Source organism: Muntiacus reevesi, chromosome 19 (assembly GCF_963930625.1).
Source record: "Muntiacus reevesi chromosome 19, mMunRee1.1, whole genome shotgun sequence".
NCBI lineage: Eukaryota > Metazoa > Chordata > Mammalia > Artiodactyla > Cervidae > Muntiacus > Muntiacus reevesi.
In genome coordinates, this window is record NC_089267.1 from 39,249,996 (window position 1) to 39,274,203 (window position 24,208).

Below are 24,208 nucleotides of genomic sequence, written 5' to 3' on the forward strand. Positions count from 1 at the left end.
GATGGTGAATTTCCAGTAAGTCAATCTCCATAAAATGTGTAACACTCCTCCCCCAGCCCATCCCCAAATCTGGAGAGCCCCAAACCTTTGGAATTGTGCTTCTGACACATCGCGTACTTCACAACTTTGCTCAAGAGTCGGTTCTAGATTTTTTTCTCCTCTTTCCCAGTAGTCCCAGCACAAACAGTTCAGAGCATGGCCAGTGTGTCTCTGTGGCTTTTTTTTGGACATCCTGCTTGCGGTTGCCTTGGTTCAGTTTATCACTCAGCAACTGCTTGGTAATCCCCTGTCATCCCCACCCTGAATGCGCACATCATCAGAGCCGGGGAGCGACGTGTCAGCAGAACCGAGCCAATCCCTTCCTCCTCTGAGGGCTGAGGTGACAGAAGGGAAGATGAAGAAACCGCTGAAGAACACAATTCTAGGGCAAAAAGACTGTTTCAAACTGAGAGAAGCAAGGAGGTAGGGGGAGGTCCTTCACTAAGCTGGGGGAGAAAGAAAGGAGGGTCCAGAGGAAGGCAAGAATTAAAGCAGAGAGAACCTACAATACTGTATTACTATGAATTTCGTGGGAACCAGATCCTTAAAGAAAGACACAAGCCTCACCAAGTATTTGGGAACCTTGAAACTGCATGAAAGACATTATATCTCTATTTTTTTTATTAAGTTTTTTCTTGCTTGCTTTAGCTTGAAGGGTCACAAATTCTAGCTTAGAATTTATGGGTTTGGAAGAGGTTATTTAACAAATATGGCTGACCAGAAGTAGTTTCAGCAAAGGAAGAAGAATCACTAACTTAAAAAAAAATAAAAATAAAAACCAAAGCACGGATCCTAATTTTAGAACCTCTTTAGTACTGTAGTAGGTGGCATGTGATAGACTCTGTGATACACCTCAAAAGCCAAGCAGACCTAAGTGCTTATTAAAAATTAGAAGAAACATGAGATTTGTTCCCAAAATAGCTCTCCAGCTACCACACATGGCCCAACTGGACTCAGCCACATACAGGTCTACAGTATGAGCCATCAAAGCATATTAATACTGCAGAATATCTGTTTAAAAATATATATATATCAAAAACATGAGGCACCTAACCAAGTGAATGCTAGGCTCAGGAGACTGATAACACAGCACAACAGGCATAGCAGAATCAAAGCGCCCTTTGCCCTGTACTGCTGGCTTAAATTTAGCCCGCGGAATCCATAATTTCATATAATCATTATCCAGATGGTATGAAATACCACAAGGCAGCAAGGAGATGTCCTGATCTCATTAAACACATCGCAATCATTTTGTTTAAGAAGAAAACAATTTCTCTTAAGCTAGCATCCTCACAGCTGAACAGAGAAATCCCTTTTACACCTGGACATAATTTTGTTCTACCTCCATGTATTACCTGGTCTCAGACTGGTGGGGCTCTGGATTTAACGGGTGACATCGCTTTTGACGGCTCAGCTGGACACTCTCAGGTCTGCTCTCTTTCTCCCCTGTCCCTGTGAGGAGCTCACACAGCTTCTGGGCTGTGTGCCGCTCAACAGTCCAACGGCATCACTCCCATTCTCGCATGTCCCCTTTGGGCCATGGGAAGACACAACCGCATGGCCTACTTACGGTCTCACTTAGCTTCTGCCACCTCCACAGTGATATTTTCTCATCTCTGGGGATTTCTTTCTGCTTATTATGGGTTCAGGATATCATCCACACCCCAGGAAGGACAAGTTTCTCTAACCTGGTAATTCATTTCCTAACGTGTGTTCTGCTGACAACTATTTTCTGCAGAAAGCATTCCCTGGACCTAAAACTGGGATATGCTGGATTAAACTGTGTAAAACAGGTTCTTAACTGCAAGACTCCCCAGGGACATGAGCCAGAAGATATGCATCTTCAAGATCCTAAAGGGTGATAGTGTATTAAGTGTCTTCCAAGTTCATCTAACCACAAATCTTTTAAGAAACAATATGCGTGATCACGCTAGGGTTCTAGATTCTCCCAAACACTCTACAATTGTGCCTCTGGACAGGTGCACTGTGACCTCCGCTTTCCCCTGAATAGTCCTGCTCAGCAGCTCCTATCTTGGACTCTCACTTCCTGCTTACACTTTCCCACCCCCTCACAAAAAAACATTTTGCTTCCCTGATTACAAAACATACTTGAGATGTTCATCACTCATCAACTCATTACTCTTCCAAATAATCTGGACATGGGTTTTTTTCTCCTGTATATCCAAGTCCACATTCCTACTTTTACTTTAAGCAGTATTTTTTTTTAATTAGGGAATTAAACAGAAGTCCATGGATGGGATTTAGAGCATAAATAAGCTCCTAAAATTATATGCAAATCACACGCAAAATGTCTTATATAACCACATTTTTCTGTACATAGGCAGTACAATTCTCTCAAAGTGGTCTGTTAATAACACATAAATAAGAGCAAAAATTGTATTATAAAAATATTTTCAATGCTATGGGATAACGGAACGGAGAGGAGACATGTAGAAAATAGAGCATTTGACCTTTTTGGTAAAATAATACATACTGACAGATTATAAGCTTAGGTAAAATTCTAAAAAGGGAATATTGTAAGAAGGAAAAACAAAATGGCAAGCTTAAACAAAAACGACAGGAGAAAAGAATCAGGGTCTAAAGCAAAGCTGGACAGAATGACAGAGGACCAGGCTGCCACCACTAAAATATTTTACTGGAATATTGAAACATACTATTGTTGTTCAGTTGCTCAGTCATGTCTGACTCTTTTGTGACTCCCATGAACTGCAGCACACCAGACTTCCCTGTCCTTCACCATTTTCCAGAGCTTGCTCAAACTCATGTCCTTTGAGGAGGTGATGCCATCCAACCATCTCATCCTCTGTCATCCCCTTCTCCTCCTGCCTTCAATCTTTCCCAGCATCAGGCTCTTTTCTAATGAGTCAGCTCTTTGCATCAGGTGGCCAAATTATTGGAGCTTCAGCCTTAGCATCAGTCCTTCCAAAGCAATATCCTACGCTTGACCCTATATATTTTGCAATAATGCAAAATCAATTTCCAACTGAACAATGAAGCTTATCACTAACAAGATAAAGTAACAGCTTCCCTGATATTTCAGTTGGTAAAGAATCTGCCTGCAATGCAGGAGACCCCAGTTCGATTCCTGGGTTGGGAAGATCCCCTGGAAAGGGACGGGCCACCCACTCCAGTATTCTTGGGTTTCCCTTGTGGTTCAGCTGGTAAAGAATCTGCCTCCAATGCGGGAGACCTTGGTTTGATCCCTGGGTTGGGAAGATCCCACGGAGAAGGGAAAGGCTACCCACTCCAGTATTCTGGCCTGGAGAATTTCATGGACTATATAGTCCATGGGGTTGCAAAGAGTCAGACACGACTGAGTAACTTTCACTTTGGCATGAGAACACCAGCTAGGCACTCATAACATGTGGTCTTCTTACAGAGGTCGTTATGATTTCATGTGTGGACAAAAAAGTTCCCTTAGATAGCAATTACTATAAACATAAAAGCAGGTTTAATTCTAAAGTCTCAGAAACAGGAGACGTAAGAAGGCAGATTCCATAAAACTTCTGCTTTCATTATGCCTTTCCGTCCTGGAGTAAATAACTAATCTTCAGAAATTGCATTAACAAACTTGCCCTCCCCTCTAGAAAGACATGTTTCTAAGAGAAAACATCAAACAATGAAAGGGCAAATGCATCTCCTGTACCCAATAGCTTTTTGTTGAGTTTTTTAATAATAAAAACATATGTGGTATTTCATATAAAACAATAACAATGCTTGGGAAGTGAATTCAATATAATAAGCACCAAAGATTTTCTATATCATTAGTTAAATTCTGCTCAAGTTGAAGAGTTAGAGCAGTGACAGTTATATTGAAAAGTATTTTCACCCTAACTCCTTCTTCAGAAATACTTCCAGTATTCAATCTGCATTCCACAGCACTACCTAAAAACACTATATGTTCACATGTTTCATAAACTCAACAAAAATAAGCAGCAGGCTTTTGACCTCGACAACTTGTGGCTTGACAGGGTTTGCAAAACACAGCTGCTGGGAGCAGAGGGGAGTGGGAAAGATGGAAGTCACGCCTCTTAAAAAAAAAAATCTCTGCTTGAGAACAACATTAAAATACCAAAGGACAAACCGAACTCTTAGTTCTTACTAGTGTTGTTTGGGGAACCAACATGAAAATACTTAGGATCACAAACATCTCTGCCAAAATCACGCATTTTCCCTGACACTATAGACCACTAACCCACATTCTGAAATGGTTTCTAGACAAAGGAAGGTGGAGATGCCTCACGAAACCGCTCAGGTGAAGCCCGTTCTTATCTCTCAGCCCAAGGGCATCAGGAGGCGGTTTGGAAAGAGCTGGGTTGTTGCCAGAGTCAACAAAGCCAGATTTGGGGACGAGGGCCACTTGTGCCGACCTACCCCCGCCCAGTCACTGCGACAGGACAGCCAGGCCCTGAGGCCACTGGGGCGTGAGCGGGCACGGAGGCCCAGGGCCACCGCCAGGGACACAGAGCCCGCTGTCATCTGTGTTCTTAGAGTCTGCAGCAGAAGGAAGCCAGCAGGGCCGAGCCCACGGAAGGGCTGTGAGGGGGCGGTGCGGGCAGAGCGGACACGGGGCTGCGGCCGCTCACCTGACCCCGGGGCCAGGAGGCCGCTACCCTGATTCTATTAATGAGAAGCCAGACTCCAGTAACTCGCCTGGAGTTTTATTTGGCTTCTAACTAGAGGGGCTTTTAGATAAGCTTTAGATTTTCTAACAACTCTCCTGAGAAGGGGAAGGAGGAGGTAGGGGACTCTCCTTTCTTCTCTAAAGTTTCATAAACTTCATCTGCTTTATTTTGTGAACAAATAGACAGCTCACACCCATATAAAAATCTCAAGTGGTCCCCATCAACTTGAAATTAATTTGCCAACAACTTTTTGGGGAGGGAAAAACCAGAAACAGGGAAGAGCATCTTCGTACAGCTCTGCATCATCTCTCTGCTCTGCTCTAGTTGTCCTAAGGAAGCCAGTTTACAGAAACACAATCACACAACCAAAAGATGTCCAAGAGAAATACAGAAAAGAAAAAAAAAATTACCTTCCCCACCCCCAATTATTTAGCTCTCCTCTGGCACAGCTTACCTTCTAACACAACCTTTTCTCACTCTTTTGAGCTCATCTATTTTAAAACAGTAGGATCTAAAATATCTGCACACCCTATTTCCCGATCAACATCTTTTGATAAACTAGAAAATAAAAGAACATCTTGTTACTATAATGCGTAATCCTCCCTTCTAAGAAAAAACACTTGAACCAATTCCAGCTAACATGATCCATTAAGAGCAAGCCTGTTCTTTCTTAAAGCCTAACTCTGATTATACATGGAGGACTCGAACTTTAAGAACACTCACTCAACAATGTTCCCAATACCTGGACATTTCAAATTACCCACTAAATTATACATTCCTGAGCATGCATTCACTTCTCTGTGGACACACTAGAAAAATAACCTAACTTCTAATGGGATTGAGATTAAAGACCAGGTGCAGGGAGCCATGAAAATGCTGAGGACCATCTTCCACCCCTTACACACCAAATTACCACCCGCGCAACCATTCTCAACAAATGGCTTCTCAGAGACTCTGAAACCACAACAAATGTGCACCCCTAGGCCCCAGCTGTGCCAGAAGCAGACTTCATGACACGCTTTTTAAGTATTCACACAGAAGCTTAGGCAGGTGTGAGGAACCATGGCACAATTATCTGAGGACACACACCCTCTTCACACACACACACACACACTCACACTTCCATCACACCTCCATTCCAGAGAACCACTAATGCTTAAAAGGCCGCCTACATGAAAAATAATTTCAGGTGAATTTAATACACGTTCTTGTTGACGACAAACAAGGCCTGTAAGTTCCCAAAAGGAAAGAATTTTCTAAAGCTCAAATCACAAAGACAGTGGGCAAGCAGAAGAGATGGGCAGCTTCTCAAGCAGTCATGAACACAGGAATAAATGAAGAACGTGAAAGCAAAGGGCCAGGCTTACTGTGCTGAAAAACTGGCCAATATGCACGATTTGTTACTCGAGTTGCACAAATTCCAATCATAACCTTTCTAAACTTTCTCCTCTTTTTAAATCAATTTTATTGATGTATTATTTATATAACAAAAGTGCACCCCTCTTCAGGAGTTAGATGAATTTTGACAAATGTATACACCAGTGTAAGCACCACCAGAAAGATACAGTACAGTTTTCATCTCCCCAGAAAGTTCCCTTATGCCCTTTTTGCAGTCAATCTCCTCCTACCCCCGTAGCCTCCGGTAACCACAGACTTGCTTTGTGTCACCCTGGGGGAATCTTGCCTTTTCTAGAATTTCATAATAAATGAAATCAAACAGCTTGCACCTTCTGCATGTTTGAAAATCATTCTTATTTTTTTTTAATCAGTGGCTGTTCCTCTTTATTGCTGAGTAACACTCCTTTTGAATCAAGATACTACAATTATTCAAATTTTTAAAATAAAAAGGCAGCTGTGGTTAATTCTAAAATGTACATAAAACTTTAAAAAAGTTATTTATTTTTTAATTGAAGGATAATTGCTTTACAGAATTTTGTTGCATTCTGTCAAGCCATAACACTTTTAAGAATACCATTATTTTTTTCTTTCAAAGTAACTGGAACCTATAAGTAACTGAAGTGTGAAATCTCAAAACCTTTGGCTTCAGGAACACAGGTTTTGTTTTGTTTCACCTCCCTACACAATAACTTGTTCAATTAGATGGAAAGAAAAATGATAACCTGAGATTTTTGTTTACTGCCAGCTCAAGATGATATTTCAAGCTGCTGAAGAACTATGAGGAAACTGTATCCAAGCAAATTTTTATGTGCTGCTTCCTGAATGCCTGACCCAAAACTGAACTTCGGGGCTATGTTTAATTTAGTTCTCATCCTTCTGCTTCTGCCTGATTATAGTCAGAATTTGGGGTTTCATGCTGACTCCTGAGTTACTTTACCACCAAAAGGATATGATGAGATTGCCTCAAGAAGTCCTGTTTAGAAAATAAACTAAAATATATCACTTAAACTGTGTTCAACCTAACTGCCTTAGAGACCCAGGTTTGATCCCTGGGTCAGAAAGATCCCCTGGAGAAGGGAATGGCTACCCACTCCAGTATTCTTACCTGGAGAACTCCATGGACAGAAGAGCCTGGCCGGCTTTAGTCCATGGGGTCACAAAGAATCGGACATGACTGTGGGACTAACAAACGCACTTTTAACTGTCCAAATCAGGAAGCCTACTACTATCTAGAGGAGAATACAGTTTGGGAAACACTGTTTTAACAGATGCAAAGAACATCCCTAGGAGGGCTGCCCAGTTGTAATGGGTATGATTATCCTGAATGTAAATGGACCACCCTTAGCCCCACTGTTGGGTACAAAGTCAAAACCCGAGGTTCTGACAGAGCTCCCAGTAGTCCTGGGCTAGGAATGAGAAACTCTAATGCCCCAGAGGCAAAAGCAGATCTCTGTACCCCCAGCCCCCACTCCCTATCTGCACCTCAAGTAGGTCTTTATATTAATAGCAGTCACAGAAGCAGGCAGCAACTTCTTTTAAAGGAAAATCCTGGAGTGAGAATTCAGCTTCCTGCCTACTCTGCTTAACCTATTAGCTGGGGGCTGAGTCCATTCCAAATTGTGGGCCTCAATTTCTTCTATCGAAGGAAGAGGCTGGCCTAGAATGAGCTCTGTTACTTCCTCCAGTCTGAAAGCAGTAATATGAGTCTCATAAAAGAGCAATAATGTTGGGACTTCCCTGGCGGTCCAGTCCACCAAGCTCCCAATGGCCCCCTGCATGGAACCTGGAACCATCCCTGGTCAGGCAACTAGATCCCACATGCTGCTACCAAAGCATCTTCATGCTGCACTAAGACCTGGTATAGACAAATACAAAATAAACATTTAAAGAAAAAAGACAATAATGCCAGGATTAAAATGAGAAAAGCTGCACAATTTTTGAACCATGATAGAATTTGTAAACATGGCATTCAAAGTTCTGACAGAAACATAAACCTCAATTCTTCATTCATAATTCTTAGCCATTATAGTCTATAAATAAGACTTTTGTCTATCCATTATATCTTTCCTTTCCTCTAAAGTATTACCCTGTCAAAAAAAGGAGGGGGGGAGATGTGATTTAAATTAAATCTTACTAATAAGCTGCAGTCTTCACATTTAACTTTATACATTTATGTGCCTGTTTTTGTCTGGAATACTAATGCTTAACAGCTTTTATTATGACTTATTGCATAGAAGATGGTCTTCTTTGATTAAGAATAAATCTCTAGAGGATGAAAAGTTCCCTGTGGGGAGGGGAATATAATATATATATATATAACTTGATTTTGCCACAGTTTCAAACATGGGCAACATCTTCTGCATTTTGATTATTCATGAAGCTGCAAAGGATCACCTAAGCTTGACTAACATTCAGTATGAAACAGTTTAAACACTTGCAATTAGAAGGCTGTGTCTTAGAATCCACATTGGGCAACACTGTATACTCCCCAAACCCCTCAACTTTCCCATCAGCATCCAGCGAAAGCACTGCTCGCCTAAGCCTTAGTCACAAGGTGGCAGGCCGTGCAGACGGCCATGCAGCTCCAGCGCGGTCTACCCAGCCTGACTGCTCCTACTGCTCTGAAAGTTCACAGCTGCTAAAGCTGAGGACTCTGTGGGGGCTCGGCTGCCGCGGAGAGAGCCTGCAGGTCTTCTCTGGAATCTGGAGAAGGGGTGTGTGGCCGGGGTATAAAGCCTGCACTCGAAGAACAAAAGCCTGCCTTGGGGATGAGCGCTTTCCAAGACAGTCAGGAATGGCAGGGCTGAGCGTGCAGGCAGGAGCACTCGTGTGCAGGCATGCAGTCCTTCTTAGTACTCGATGTCCCAGCCACGAGAGGAAGTAAACAAGGACCTGGCTTGTGCATGCGACTGTGTGACCCAGGGCGGCCGAGGCCCGGCTGATCAAAACTCTTGACCCTCCAGGCAAGGGTGCTGACGTCACAGAGCTCCAGAATGTGGGCTGTGTGTGACCAGGAAAAAATTACAAAGGCCAGCTTAAATATAGCCTAGATTTCTCTCCACCGTTTAGATTTTCTTCTTTCAAAAACAGTAATTTTCTGAAGAAGTTCAGCAAAGCTGGAACACGGAAAACAGCTACATGTGGAATGGCCCACAGGAATCGTACCAGGCACCGTGTAGGGTGCCACCCCTTCTTCTCCTCAAAATACATCTCCATCAAACTACCCCAACCCCACCAGACCAAAAACAGGGTTAGCTATTTTATGTTAGGAAAGAACCTCAGAGATGTCAATTTTTAACTTCTCTACTGAAGAACCTACATCACAATGTTTACCTAATACATATTAAGGAACTGAGATACTGTCAGGACCTCTCATCAAAAACTGCCAGCATTCCTTCAATCTTATCCATCTTCTAGTCCTACCAGAGCGAACTACCTTTCTGGCTTGCAGAGGCTTTGCATGCGAGCACAAGGCGCCGCCAAGCTGGTTTGTTTCTTCAGCCCAGACCACTGACTCCCTGAGCCAGCAAGACACGACATCGTCAGTCACCACTAAGACAGTCTCAGCGTGTCCCAACAGCCAGTTTCTTCTTAGCCTGTCTCTTGGGGAGGGAGAAAGCAGGAGTCTGGGAGAGCTGGGTCTGGGTCTCTGCACACACATCATCTCATTTTGTATCATACATACATTCCTATAAAGCTGACTCTAATTGCACTTCCGGAATCTGATTTTTTTTTTAATGTAACAGCTCATTAATTAAACAAATGTAATTGTACAACAACCTCAGTTACGTCTTTTCTGTAAATCTTAAGTTTTCATACAGTGCAGCTTTAAAAAAAATACTATGATATCCAGTCCATGGTCCATGCCAAGGAATCAGCATGCTCACAAAAAAGAGTGACCACAAATGTGGGGAAAAACCATGAGTAGACTTTTTAAAAATATATAGTTCAAAAACAATTTACTTAACTCGCACTTATCATCTCTACCTTGGCTGAATTTATCAATTTAAAGATTTATTTATTCTTAAATAAAACATCACAGGCAATGCAACTGGTTAGCAGACTGTCACAAGAACTTCAGAACTTTAAGTCTCAAAGTAGCCTTAAGAAGCAGCTTCACTTTTAAATGGCACCTTACACTTAGAAGGCAGATCCCTTCGGCCTTACTGCAAATATGAGGTAAGGACAGGCAGCTAGCCTAGTGAAAAGCTAGGGCAGGGAAAAGAATGGGAAGCCCTTCTCCAGCGTGTGTCCCAGTTAACTGTGTTCCAAACTAGTAACAGTTTGGAAACACTGGTCTGAGTCATCTCAGAGAGCAGGAATCCTTAAGTCTTCTATAAAAATACTTGTGTGTCCTACGACCAACTTAATGTAACACGAGTAGGCAAAAAGAAAGTTCCAGGTTCTAGAACCAAATGTATTATCAGACAAGTCAACTAAGTACAGATAACCTCAGAGAGAAATTAAACATTTCGTCAACGGTTTCTGATGACAATGCAAAAGCAGGCGAGTACATTGTACTTTAAACAATGCCTTGTCTGTTTGCAGGAACATGGACTGGCCTAAAATGGAGGGGAGAAAAAACAAGGACAGCACTGAGGCCCAGCTTTCACTTCACAGGCAAACTATGGAACGTGTGTGTGTGTGTGTGTGTGTGTGTGTGTGTGTGTGTGTGTGTGTGTGTGTGTGTGTGTGTGTGTGTGTGTGTGTGTGTGTGTGCCCCCCCCACACACATACGTATTCATTTTTGTAAGAATTAGCATGTCCCACCTGTGGGCACACAAAGCTCTGAAGCTGGCAGACACCCCACTCCCATCAGGCCCTGTATCTGATGCCTCCACATGGAGCCACAAGACTCCCGTGAGCGGTCTGGGGACCAACTCTGCCCAGAGAAACAGTCTCGGGACCCCTTCACCTGTCACCTGGAGGCTGATTCCAGCCCTGAGCAACTGTTGTAAGTAAGAGGGGCCTCTGACAAAGGAGGGGAAACCAGGAGGTGTAGCAGGCAGGCTAGGTTTTCATTCACTGCCACTCAGCAGCCAGCTGGGCTGGGTCCACTGGGTGCACCAACACCCACTGCACCCACCTGCGGCCAGACCCAGCCCCGAGCTTCAGATTCTTCAGCAACTAAAAAAGGAATCATCTTATCTTCAGGTTTATCATGAGAATGGTGCTCAGTAAACTAACAGCTCTCCTTGCTGACTCCCTGGCCCTTCCATGAGGTATCATGACAACCAGGTTAGCTTCACAACCCAAATCCTGGTGGAAGCTAGACACCCCACCACACTGAGCTGAACGCCAACTGTCCCCTAACATTCCCCTTCTGCTGAGCCCTGGACTTCTTGGTAGACGCAATTCCTTACACAGAGACATTCACCTTCAGCCATCGTCTCATTCCTCAGTTTTCCCGCCAGCCTCAGTTTCCTGCCCTGGGCTGCTCTGAGACCTTTCCCAAAGAACCTGATTCACACTGCTTTGTCTGCACGAGTCCCAGTCGCTTCCTAGGTCTGGAGCCACACACACCCAACCAAATTCCTGATATGTCAGAAGTGGATTTACAAGGCTAGACAGACAAAATATGCCAATGAGGAGAGAATGCTTAGACTGGCTCATGAGAACCAAGTCCCAAATAGGAGCGTATCACCCATTAGACCAATGTTCTCTTTATGATGTCCTAGGAAGAAAAAGTCCCTTAGTAACAGAAAAGGCCATGCCTCGTCTGTGAAACTGATCTGTTTTTATTTACAGGCAATTACAAGTCTGGAAGCTGATCTTACGTCCCTCTTCCCTTCAGCTGCTGTGAAACTCAAGAGCCAGATCTGTGGGCTAACTCAGCACCTGTCGACTACTGTACTGACCTCTGGCCTCGGGTTTTATGCCTTCACGCTGCATGTGTCTTTCTAAGTTGCCGCTGTGGTACAGGGGAGCATAAACAAACTTTAATTTGAAATTAACACCTTAAGGGAAAGGTGGTCTTTGCTTTTCTGCAGGTTTGAGTCCACCTGGGAACAGCAGACCGATGTCTGTTTTGTTTTGTTTTTCCCGATGTCTGTTTTTACAGAAGCAATAATAAAGCACGGAGTCTGTAAGAACGTGGGATGGAAATGAGGTGGAAGCAAACTGGGGCCTGTGCCCCACTTCTCTTCCAGGTACCCCTGCAGCATGCATGAGGGCAGCAGCCTGAACAAGGGGTACGGATGTCTGGGGCGGCACGCCCGACCACTCTGTGCAGGCCAACTTGGGAGGACACCATTTCCAGTGCGTCCTTAAAGCGATTTAGATTGTCACTGTAGACTAATAGAATAGTAATAACAACAGCTTTTCCTAAGTCGCCCTTAGAAGCACTCTAATGGGAGGTAAAAGGCATCTCTAAAACGGGGAGAGCACGCGGCACACCTTGCAGAGGCTCTCTGCCGTCCTGGCGAAGAGAACACAGTCACTCCCCACCGCAGCGCTGAGCAGGCCACAGGGCGCTCCCAGAGGGCGGAGGAACCGTCAGCAGCTGGTCCCCAAGTCCGGGGGCCCGTGGACCCCGACCCCCTGAGATTGGTCAAGCTTCCACATAGGCACTTTCAGCAGAATTCAGACTCCAGATGAGAAACCCTCACTCCATGGGAGCCGGGAAAATACGACAGCAAAGATCCTTCATGGTGTGGAGACTCTGCAGACAGCAATTCCTGGCAGCAAAGCAAAAGTCAAAGCTGTAGGCTCATGAATTTAACTTCCCATTCAAAGGGGGCAGGCAGCTCTATGACCCTGTGCAGGCTACCATGTATCAATTTCATCACTAACCAAACAGAATAAAGAGTCCTGCCTTTCACCTCCCATCAGAGTGCTTCTGAGGCTATTCAGGGCTCCTTAGGAGAAGCTATCATTATTATTATTCTATTAGTCTACAACCTCCTAGGTTTTAGCCAAATGAAAATCTAAACCGCTTTTAAAGTACACGTTGGACTCAGTACCATCTGAAATTGGCTCTGCGTCCTAGTAAATGTGAGTTTCCAGATGGCACAATTCTAGGTGAAATCATCAAAAGACTACATAAGTGCTGCATATTATCATGTGCCTTCCACTCATCAATTCACCCAACGCTCGGCACTTTAGGGGTGAGCCAAGGTACCTCCTTTACAAAAAGCAGACTCAATCTTCTCTTGGGGCTACACAAACAAACAGCCAAGTCAAAACAAAAGGAAGAACAACTCCCTCCTCCCCATACCCTGCCATCTATCAAGTGGGGTCTGTGTTCTATCACTTTTCCCTGAGGGCTGCAAAAGTTGTGCAAGAATTCTTTGATGACTGCAATACTTTTATCAAGGAAAGAGAGTGAACTCCACACACTGCGCCGTGGGAAGTCTCATTATCAGAGGTGGAGATAGTGAAGGATGGGCAGAAACACACACCGGGACGCAGAGCTCACCAAGACTGCCCTCTTTTCCAGGTGAGATAGACTCTGGGCCCAGGGGGGCCTTGCTCAGTGCCTCCTCAGCAGAAAAAGTGCAGCGTGCTGTGCCTATATCGCTGTCATTCAGCTGCCCAGACACTCACTGGGGCGGCGGTGCCCACTTACTTCCACAACCATCGTGGTCGTCCACACATCACCCTGTCGGCCGAGTGAGAGCAGATGAATGAATCATCACAGCCGCGACTCATCTCCTGTTCCCAAAGGACAATGCTGTGTGAGCCCTGGGTAAGACCTAGACCCTGGCCCAAGCTACAGAAGCCAGCACCACTGCCACCAACCTGCTGGGGAGGGACCAGAGCTTCCAAAAACTTGCGTGGCTGGAAAATCTTACATTCACGTGAGCTTTAGCCAGATAATTTGCTGTATTTTTAGTTCACCTTTAGGGCACAGATGGATTCATTCACCACATTAGAAATCCTATTTGCTATAGACCTGTAGACAATCAGCACGGAGTCTGAGAGTTCTTGGTAACATTAAAAATAACTAGAAGTGGCACTTTTCCTCTCAATGCCAAAGCCAAAGAAACTGCTTATTTCAAAGACTACCAAATTTCTCCAGTGTCTACAAAAGAGCTTAAACATTATCAGACTTTAATAGTTACAGAAAGCTGCTTTGGGGACTTAATTCTCAATAAAAGACTCCAAGTCTACCCCAACAGATGTAAGGTACAGGTTGCCCAGCATTAAGACTGATGGAACCATGAATGTTCCTTTCGCTGCCAATTAAAACCACTGACCCAGGCAGCAGTACCCACTCCTCCGGCACAAAGTAACTAATTCTTGGAAACATTACATGCAGTGCAACTTTTTCCCAGTCGCACACCTCCAAGTTACAACCACTTAAGAAAACTTAGGCCCCACCACTCCGGATAACACAGCCGCCACCAGGCCGTCATTCTTCAAGGCCCGGAGGTTCATGAGGCAGCATTTTGGCTGCCCGAGGGTCTCCCACGGGTGCACTTCCTCAGAATGCCTCCACACTGGCTACAGTAGAAATGAAACACCTTGTTCCTCGCTGGAGAATAAATAGTGTTGGGCTGTCCAAAGTGAGGAACCTGTCCAGGCAGGTATCAACCGGTGCACAGACCCTCATCAGAGGGTGGGGCAGGTCATCCTCTGTAAAAATGACTGGGCTGACCACTGAGGCCGCTCACAGCTAAGAGTGGCCTCCTGTGTGCTGCATCTCTCTCATCCTCAATTTCCTCCTCCAGAAAACAAAGGGAGCGATCAGACAACATCCAAGGCATTCAGTTCCGGAACTCAGAGGTTCCAGCATCAACTTAGCATCAATGTGTTTCTCAGATTAGTCCTTTCCCTAGAAAATCCCTAAGGAAGCAGGGTCTGGGTGAGATGAACAGGGCAACGTTGGATACATAACATGGGGGTGCCCAGAAGGGTGGTCTAGCTACCAAGAGTCAGGAGTAAAGGGCTGGCAGATGTGGCATCAGTCACACCTCACACAGGTGGTGGAGAACAGAATCGAGGACTGGATTGATCTGTCGCACTGTTGTTTTTTTTGGTTCCTATATGAATATCCAGGAAGAAGGGGAAAACAAAATATCAAAAGTCCATCCTGAAAACTCTCTCTTCAAAATGGAAATAACCCCATTCCTTAACATCTTCTGAAGGAGTCATTCACCATCTACATGATGAAAACCTTAACTAGAAAGTATGAGGTTAAATAGGATAAATGCTTTATCTTACAAACACCTCCTGTATTTTCTATTTACATGCAAAATGCAAATTTTTCATTTTAAACACTCCTTTTAAAAATATTACTTGTTCTACAATATTGTAAAGTAATTAGCCTCCAATTAAAATAAATAGATAAATTTTAAAAAATATATTACTAGTTCTGACTTCTTACAACTAGATATAAAGACTTCCACGTGACTTCTGGGATGAAAAACTATTTCCCACCAGCACCTGGGGCTGGGTGTCGTGGCCTTTTTTGCACATGCCTCCCCTCCACTCCTACTACCAGGACAAGTCACAAGCCCCCTAGGCCTGCCCCTCACATCTGGAAAACAAGAGGTTTAGGATGAGACCTATGTTTAATCTAAATGAAGCTGGTACACATTTGCTTCTATGGCTAGTAAATAAATGGCCTATACCAAACCAAGGAAGAAAGGTGATTTCTCCTTTTTCCTGGGGCTGTGTGTGTGTGTATAACTTCACTTAAATCTGCTTTGCAAGCAGTCTGGAGAAAACAGAAAGTCTGGAGAGGTCCCATCCCTAAGCATAATCACACTCCACAGGACTGCAAGTCTTACAAGGTTTCTGCGCTCACTGTGGATGCTTGTCCACAAATACACACTCACGTCTGTTCCTCTCAGGTTCTCAAAGAGTGACAAGCCAGGTGTAACGCATCTGCCTCAACTCAATCGAAGATCATGCAAACTCCTCTCCTTCCTCTTTTAAACCAAACTGAGAGAGATGGTAGGAACAAACAGCCCAGTGAGATCTCAGGCAGTTGTATAAAATCAAAATCCCTAAAGCCTGACTTACTGACTGTGGAGTTAATTTAGTCAACATAGAGACATGCTGATAGAAGTATCCCACCTCTATCCCTTCCCAACTGTATGACTTTGACCGAGTCACATAACCACCCTATCCATTGGTTTCCCTGTCTTAAAGAAGAGCTAATATGCATTAAGCCCACAGCAGTGTCTGGCACATTAATAAGTGTTCAATTAATAGTAGATTTTAGTTACAGCATGAAAACGATGCATCAACCTAAGGCTATGCCTGCACACATCACATCCATTCCCACCAGTACAGCTCAAAGATACAATTGTTGGGGGAGCGGGATAAAAACTTTCTAGCTTCAACTACGACTTCTCCCATAGAAGTCAGGACTTAGGGACCATATCCTCAAAACCAGAGGCCTCCATTACCACCTGGCAGAGAGTATTTCTGAAGAGGGGCTGAGCAGATTGACATCCCTTACTTCCATCTTCAGATCTGGGCCACCGGAGCTAAAGACTCAGACCCCTCTGGTCCTTGGACTGGGAGTCACGCCTTCTCCATGGCTGCCAGGCAGGCTTTTTGTTAGAAGCCTGGCTGGCCTGGCTGTTCCTTAAGGCACTGTACTCCTCTATAAATGCATCCTTAATATCAGGTGTTTTTTTCAACATACACCACCAGCAGCCTGCCTGCCGAACATGCAAGCAGCAGTCCATTCTTTAGGGAAACTAAAATGGAAGTGAACTAACATGTGTCTCTTCATCTGCAAGCAGCAGTCGCTTTGGGAAGCATCCTACCATGTGGGACACTCAGGTTTCCACCGGCTGACTGATGTGTGACGTCTTTGAAAGGCCTGAGCACTCTCCTGGAGTCCAACTCTGAATACTGCTCACGGTGTTAAGGGCACCATATTCGGGACTCTCGTCCAAACTCTGGCCCAAGACATAAGCCTCTCAACACAGTCTTCCCCACTACCGCGTGAATCTTCTGATGTTCCAACAACTGAACCTGCCTTCTTGATCCTTCCCAAGAATCCTGGTGAATCTGAGGAGAGTAACTTGCCTGCCCTCCCCATTCCCAAGAAGAAAACCAGATTACTGTCCCACTAAAGCTCAGCATCCGAGCTGAGTCATCTCGGGTAGAGCTTGATACAGAAAATGGTATCTATTCAACTGCAGAAAAATTTGTAATCCAAACTAATTCTATTTTTTTAATATGTGTCCGATATATGAGTATTTATGAATCTCAGGCAACATCCTGAAGTAGCTGTTAAGCGGTCCTGCAACGAACTTCTAAGACCCAGCCAACCCCTTGTTCTTTGCACTATTTATACTCCTAAAGCCAATAGCTATGTTAGATACAGCTGATCGTGAGGCCCTGTTTAATGGACTAGAGAATCCAAAGATACTGACAAGCAGCGATTAGCTAGTTTGATCTCTACCTAGCTTCACCTTGTGGTAGGAGAGGCCGAGCACCATCTAAGACTCTGGGCCAAGATCCATGCCTTGCCTCTGACCTCAGCACGAAAGCAGCATCGCTCTTCCCTTCACTTCGCTCGCCCTCTCACACTGATTACACCCAGCACATTTTAATCTTATCTCTCCTCCACATGTCCCACGTCCGTCTGTGGATGAGTCAGGCTGATGTCTGATGCTGGTCTTAAACTAGGAACATTCCCCAAAGACCAAAACAAATAAGCACGGGAAAAGATCACTAAACAACAAGAATCCAACCTAAACACAGTCCTCTGAACACAGTATACGCACCATGGTGAACACGTGGCTTCCTCTGTGCACCTGAGCGGATTCTTTATTATTGTTGCCTGGGGGAGGGGAAAGGACTTCCCCCGTGGTTCAGTGGTAAAGAATTCTCCTGCAATGCAGAAGCCAAAGGAGATGTGGGTTCAATCCCTGGGTCAGGAAGATCCCCCGGAGGAGGAAATGGCAACCCACTCCAGTATTTCTGCCTGGAGAATCCCATCGACAGAGGAGCCTGGTGGGCTACAGTCCATGGGGTCACAAAGAGTCAGATGTGATTGAAGCGACTTAGCAGCAGGTGAGGGGGAGGTTGGTGACCCTGACTGCACAGAAAGCTACACAGCAAATGAGGAAAGTCTATTCTAGGGCTGAGAACTGTTACATCTTCACAGATACCACTGCAAGCTCTTTGTTCATCTTTTTCCACTCTTATCAGGCCTCTGAAGTCAAGATGGCATGAAAAATTTGATTGTTGACTCCTAATCAATCTGGACTCAGCGAATGACTAAAAGCAGTGGTTCTCAAACTTGAGCTTGCAGCAGGATTACTTAGAAGCCTTGTGACAACACAGATTGCTGGGTCTAGAATTTCTGAGTCAGTATGTCTGAGGTGAGCCAAGAATGTGAGTTTCCAAAAAGTTCCTAGGTGATGCTGCTGCTGTTGGTGTGGGGACCAAGCTTTGAGAAGCACTAGCTTAAAGCATCAGAACATGGTAGAACCCTCTAGTATATCAGATTAGGCTGCACAAAAGAGGAAGAGCAAGTTTATCTGTCTCAGATTTCAAGAATCATACCATAACTTGAACTAGCACCATCTCTTCTTACAAATTCCCTAACACTTCGAAAGTAGTTTAATAGGGTCCAGTGGAGACTAGAAAAACAAGTGGGAGCTGGAAAACTTTAAAGAAACCACATCCACTTACACAAAAGAAAGTAGAGAAGAAATCCTAGTTAAATACAGTTTATTAAATAATGATGCCCTTGTCTTAGAAGTCAACTGTTCTCTTAGATCCCAATTTGACAGCACTCCTCCCTTTTTATATGGAACTTCCAGGGAGTAAACTCTACCTTGTAATCTCCCCATGGAGGAGAGGGTGGAAATAGACCTAAAAGTCATTATTAAATTGGCTGATAACTTTCACAGTCAAAATCTCTCATTTTTTCTAAAGCAATGTTCTCACAACCCTAACTGCACACCATAACTACCCGGGAGCTTTAAAAAATATAGATGCCCAGGCACTATACCAAGAGATTCTAACCTAACTGGTTTCAGATTGGACCTAGACAGCAGTGTTTTTAAAAGCTCTCTGTGATTCTCAAATACAGTCAAGGTTGAAAACCACTGATGTAGGAGAAAGGTCCCAGAGAGATCATGGGTGATGGGAAAGAGGGAAGAAAGACAGGAAGACCTCTTCAGCTAATGTCTAATGACACAAAACAGGAAAGAATGGCACAGCAGCTGGGAGCAATTAGGACAAGTAAAACTGGGGCTCTTAGATTCTCAGGCTGAGCTAAGGCTCAACCCAACACTGGCAGTCTCAGGTTCAAAAATCAGAAACAGCTAGATAATCAAGGAAGTGCCCTCACTTGTCAAAGACAAGGCAGCAGTCCATAGGAAATACCAGGAAACCCTTTTTTAAAAGGGTACTATTTTTTTTCAGAAGAGTTAGCAAATAACTGAACTTGAGGCAAAGAGCTCTAACATCTCACAAGGTTCAACTTTGAAATCATGTGCCTGAAAAACAATAAAATGTATCCTTGAGCAAAATTAATTTTTTTTCCCAAAAGGGTGGCAAAGAGGGAAGAGATGACAGCAGTAACTCAGAGCCCACGGTAATCAAAATTATCTCCTCAGCAACCACACTGACAAGTGAGTTTTCAAAGTTGTAAAATCATGTGATGCAGATGATAAAACCAAGATAGAGTTATTTTCTTCTCTTGCTTCTTGACTAAGCACAGAAGCATTAGGTAACATCTTGAAAAGACATATGAAAGCTTTATGATCCCGTTTAAGATTCAATGATGAACACAAAACAAAGCGGTGAGAAGAAGGCAGTGTTGCTGGTCAGTGGACACAGCAGGAATCTCAGCTCAGGTAACACAGACAGAAGTCAGGCGAAAATTATCTGTGCTCACAGCAGGACAAACACGGGGAGCCCAGAGAGAAAAACCCAGATGTTATCCCATTGTGTTAACAGTCAAAACTTATCCATCAATTTAAAGCCCTGATGTGATTAGAAAACCAAGATGTGGGAAAATATGCATCTTAAAAACGAGCATGGTAATTTTTGATAAAAACATTCATTTGTGAAGTCATTATGTTAAAAATCAATTTGGAGGATGGTAGTTTTCACTACCTCAAGTTGTTGTTCAGTCACTCAGCTGTGTCCAACTCTTGATGACCCCATGGACTGCAGACTGCCAGGCTCCTCTGTCCATGGGATTTCCCAGGCAAGAATACTTGAGTGGGTTGCCATTTCCTTCTCCAGGGGATCTTCCCGACCCAGGGGTTGAACCTGTGTCTCCTGCATTGGCAGGTGGGTTCTTTGCAGCTGAGCACCAGGGAGCCCATCCCACCACAAGTCAGCTCTCCTAATTTGACACATGGTGCTTTGCCTAATTCAGCACTGACTACCCACAAGTTAACTTGGAGCATTCCCCGATATTATGAGATTATCAGAATAAACCTCTCACCTCCTCCCAAAGAACACCTACTAAAAAATGCCTACAATCAGATGCCAGGGAATTCCCCTACAGTCCAGTAGTCAGGACTCCACGCTTTCACTGCTGAGGGCCCGGGGTTCAATCTCTGATAAGGGAACTAAGACCCAGTAAGCCGAGCAGTATAATCGGATGCCAAATTTCACCTTCGCGTTTGACATGAAGGTTGACTGTGGTGAAGCCTAACATGTGGCCCAGATCACCTAGACTTCCAGCCTGGAAAAAAAGGATCTTTCACGTAAAGGAAGGAGACTAAATAGGACTGATTTAGAAAATTCCATTCAGCACAGGGCACACATCTATTCAAAGAGGAGGCAGTAAGCTTATCTGTACTGGACAGGGCTGGAGACAGAAGGCCTGAATGAGGCCACTAATTTCAAGAAACAGTATACCAGCTCACCTAGGAAGCTGCCTATCAGGAGCTTAAGAGCCCAACTCTGCTGAAGCAAGCACATTCACACCCGTGTCATCCGGAAGACAACTTTGAAAGAGTCGGGCCCATAACATTTCTAAGGCCCATTCCGGTTTCTCAGAATTACACAAACAATGCCCCCCAAAATAACTGATCATTGTTCTTAAAAAAAAATTCACAGGAATGTCTGGGGCTCAGTGTCAATTTTTACTTAAAAAAAAAAATTGCCTTGCTTAAAATGAGGTCTGTGGGCCACTGTTTATTTATAATCATAGGTATATTCATAAATGGCAAATTAATGCTGCTAATTGGACTGTTTTGACAAATAACTAGTGAATAAAGGCATGTTCCTTTTCATTCTACCAGCTGGGGAAAGAAGGGAAAAAAAAAAAAAAACCAAGGTACTCAAATACAGACCAAGATGCAAATGTATGATGGGTGAGATTAACAAGTCCTTGATTGGAAATGAATAGCTAGTCCAGACCAGCTATCACACACAGTAAAAATTCTAGAAGAAATGAACAGCAAAAACTGACTTTTAAATTAGGAAGAATTTTAAAGGAATTTACCAACAAGAAGTTCTAATGGAGAGATGTCGAGAGAGTGTTTTTACTTTATGAAACCATTACATTAGAAGTAAAACTGCATTAAAAAAAATTAAGTAAAATAGAAGTGAAAACTAAAAAGAGAAAGGAGAGGAGGCTTTAAATATCATTCATCCAAACTTAATGTGAAATATGGAACTGAGGCGATTATTTAGATAATTTATGATGAAAGAATTATCATTTTTTTAGAAATTAATTATTACAACACTTTGGCTGGGGGAGCAGTTCTGAGATTTGAATTGTGTGAATTAATGGCTTAACTCTCCATTTGATCTTTTTAATGTAATACCAACTTTCAAGGAGACTTCTAACAAGCTGTATTGGATGTAATTCTATGCCCTCCTTCAACTTCAGGTTTATACCCAGAATTGTACCTTTAAAAGTCCACAGAGGCCAAGGCCACCTTCTTTGTAACTGCCTTTGGCCCCACCACACCCACACCCTGGCCTCACTCAGTTATCAGGCAGAGCCATTCTGCCTGCTCCACATTTATCACAGGGTTTCAGTCTATCTTCTGGACACTTTCCAGACACTACTCACCTATCTTTACTGTGAAACTGAGAGTTCTAAAATTTTTTCCAACACACACATGGGATTAGCATTCTGCAAGCCATATTTTATCTCAGGGCGCATGGGTGCTGTATTCCTGTGGCCAATTAAAACCATCATTTTAGGTCCTACTCATACATATTCTACCTTGGAGACAAAAGCAGTAAGTGCCTTAATAAGATAAACCCTTTAACCTGGCCAGCAGCTTGCATTTTGCAACATTTTCTGTGTCTATCTTGCCTTTAAACCTGTTAGTAACTGCACTGGAAAGGGTCAACCACCTCACAAAATATGCTTTAATACCTTTAATTTTGAGATCTGATTGGGCTTCGACCACACTTCTGCCAGAAACCTTTTATAAATGTCTTTTTTTCCCTGAATTCCATTTCTCCTGGTGGTATTATCTCCATCCATTTACCCACCTGAAGCCTATAGAAGCACAGATATACCCTGTTCTCCCAAGGTGGAAATTTCTCAGAGATAATAGCCTAGCCCTAAGGATTTTCCACACACTATGGTATCACCCTATTAGTTCTGAACACTAGTACACTATCTGACCCATAGTAAACCATGGTTAAACAGTGGTTTACTAAGGCAGCAGCCAAACAGAAATAGAAATCCCCAAATTAAACTGCTCCACTAAGAGCCCAGGCACTGATTGGATTCTTAAAATTATTTGCTCAGGTAAAATCATGGGCAGGAGCCTAAACCATGGGTCTATGTCTACTCCCCCCTCAACACAGAGAGGTATCAGTTACCCAGAGTCAGCCACAGTTCAGAAGATACACATTCAAGACACCATTCTGAAAGATTAACATCAAGGATTGATGGTAATATACACAAAGAATGCAGCACATAGTAGCAACTTTTTCAATGGCAGCTATTTAATTTTATTGTACTCACCCCAACGCAAAGTCCCACCACACTCAGGAGGCAGCAAAGCATAGCAGAAAAGGCTGACGTTCAAAGAAGCCTTCCTCTGAATCCTAAGCAATTAAACTTCTCTGAACCATTTTCTTGTCTCTAAATTGGGTTTATACTTAAATGCTTAACATGTAGGATCAATATTAGATGTAAAAAATCTACATAATTGGCATATGATAGTATTCAATAAATCATAGCTACTGTTATTATTATTATAACTAGACTTCAGAATATCTTGTGTCAACTCCTCTTTTTATTGTAAAAACCAAACTGTGTTTCCAACTGATTTATAATCCTGGCTCCCTTTTCCCCAAATATTATTTTGAAATATGAGCATAAACAGATGCAATTCTAATTCTGAAGTACTTCTGAACAATTCAATCCAAACACCTTCGCGGTACCTAGAAAACACCTGCTGCTACTTTGATGAGGACTACCACTCTATGCTCCTTCGGGATGGCTGGGTTTTGCAGACATAAATGTATACAGCAGGGATGGGAGCCTGAAGGCTCCAGAGTGTTGGCTGACACTTTGAAAGGGCTTGAACCAAGCACAGGAGGAGCCAAGAAGACTCCAGAGAGATTCGGATTATCCTCACTGCCGCCATGGACGGCAGTGAACCTGATGGGGCTCTATCTTCTCAAGCCTGGGATTGGGAAGAGAGAATTCTTCAACCCTCTCCTTCCACTGAGGACCCAGGCTGCTCCCTCCCTGAAAGACTGACTATCCTAGACCAAAGCTCTCAGCTAAACCTTGGCCTTAAACCTCAAGTCCACACTCCCCAAGTACAGCCATTCCACCAGCTTCACGAAATAGTCCAAGAAGTAGAAACTGAGTAAGCAGAGTGGGAGGGTTAGGGAGGGCGTCCAGGATGCACGCTCAACAGAGGGCGCAAGGACCTCTGTAGCAGCTCTCACTGGGAAATCAGGGGAATTCACACCTCCCTTCCGTGCCTCACAGCAGGATGAAGAACGAAGAAATTTAAGTTACCAGAAAGTAGCCCAGGAGTGATTAACTTTTTAAGTTTAATCTAAATAAAACTTCGGAGGGAGAGGGCAAAATGGGAGAAGCGGGTCAAAAGAGACAAACTTCCAATTACAGAATAAGTCAGTCCTGGGGATGCAATATACAGCTTGGTGAATACAGTTAATACCTAGGTATCTGAAAGTTGCTCAGAGAGTAAATCTTAAAAAGTTCTCAATACAAGAAAAAAGAAGAAAAATGTTTAAAC

General features: G+C 43.6%; 1 protein-coding gene across 2 annotated transcripts in view; it reads right to left on the reverse strand.

Annotated features, from left to right (window-relative positions):
* Positions 1–24,208, reverse strand: part of FOXO3 (forkhead box O3) — a 114,959-nt gene that overhangs the window by 79,902 nt on the left and 10,849 nt on the right. Inside the window, exon 1 of one of the 2 annotated variants that reach the window (XM_065911738.1) lies at positions 1,395–1,635. The exons of the other annotated variant lie outside the window; for it this stretch is intronic. The gene's annotated coding sequence lies outside the window, so the exon portion shown is untranslated. Of the gene's footprint in view, positions 1–1,394; positions 1,636–24,208 lie in introns of those variants that run through there. 2 annotated transcript variants of the gene reach the window in all.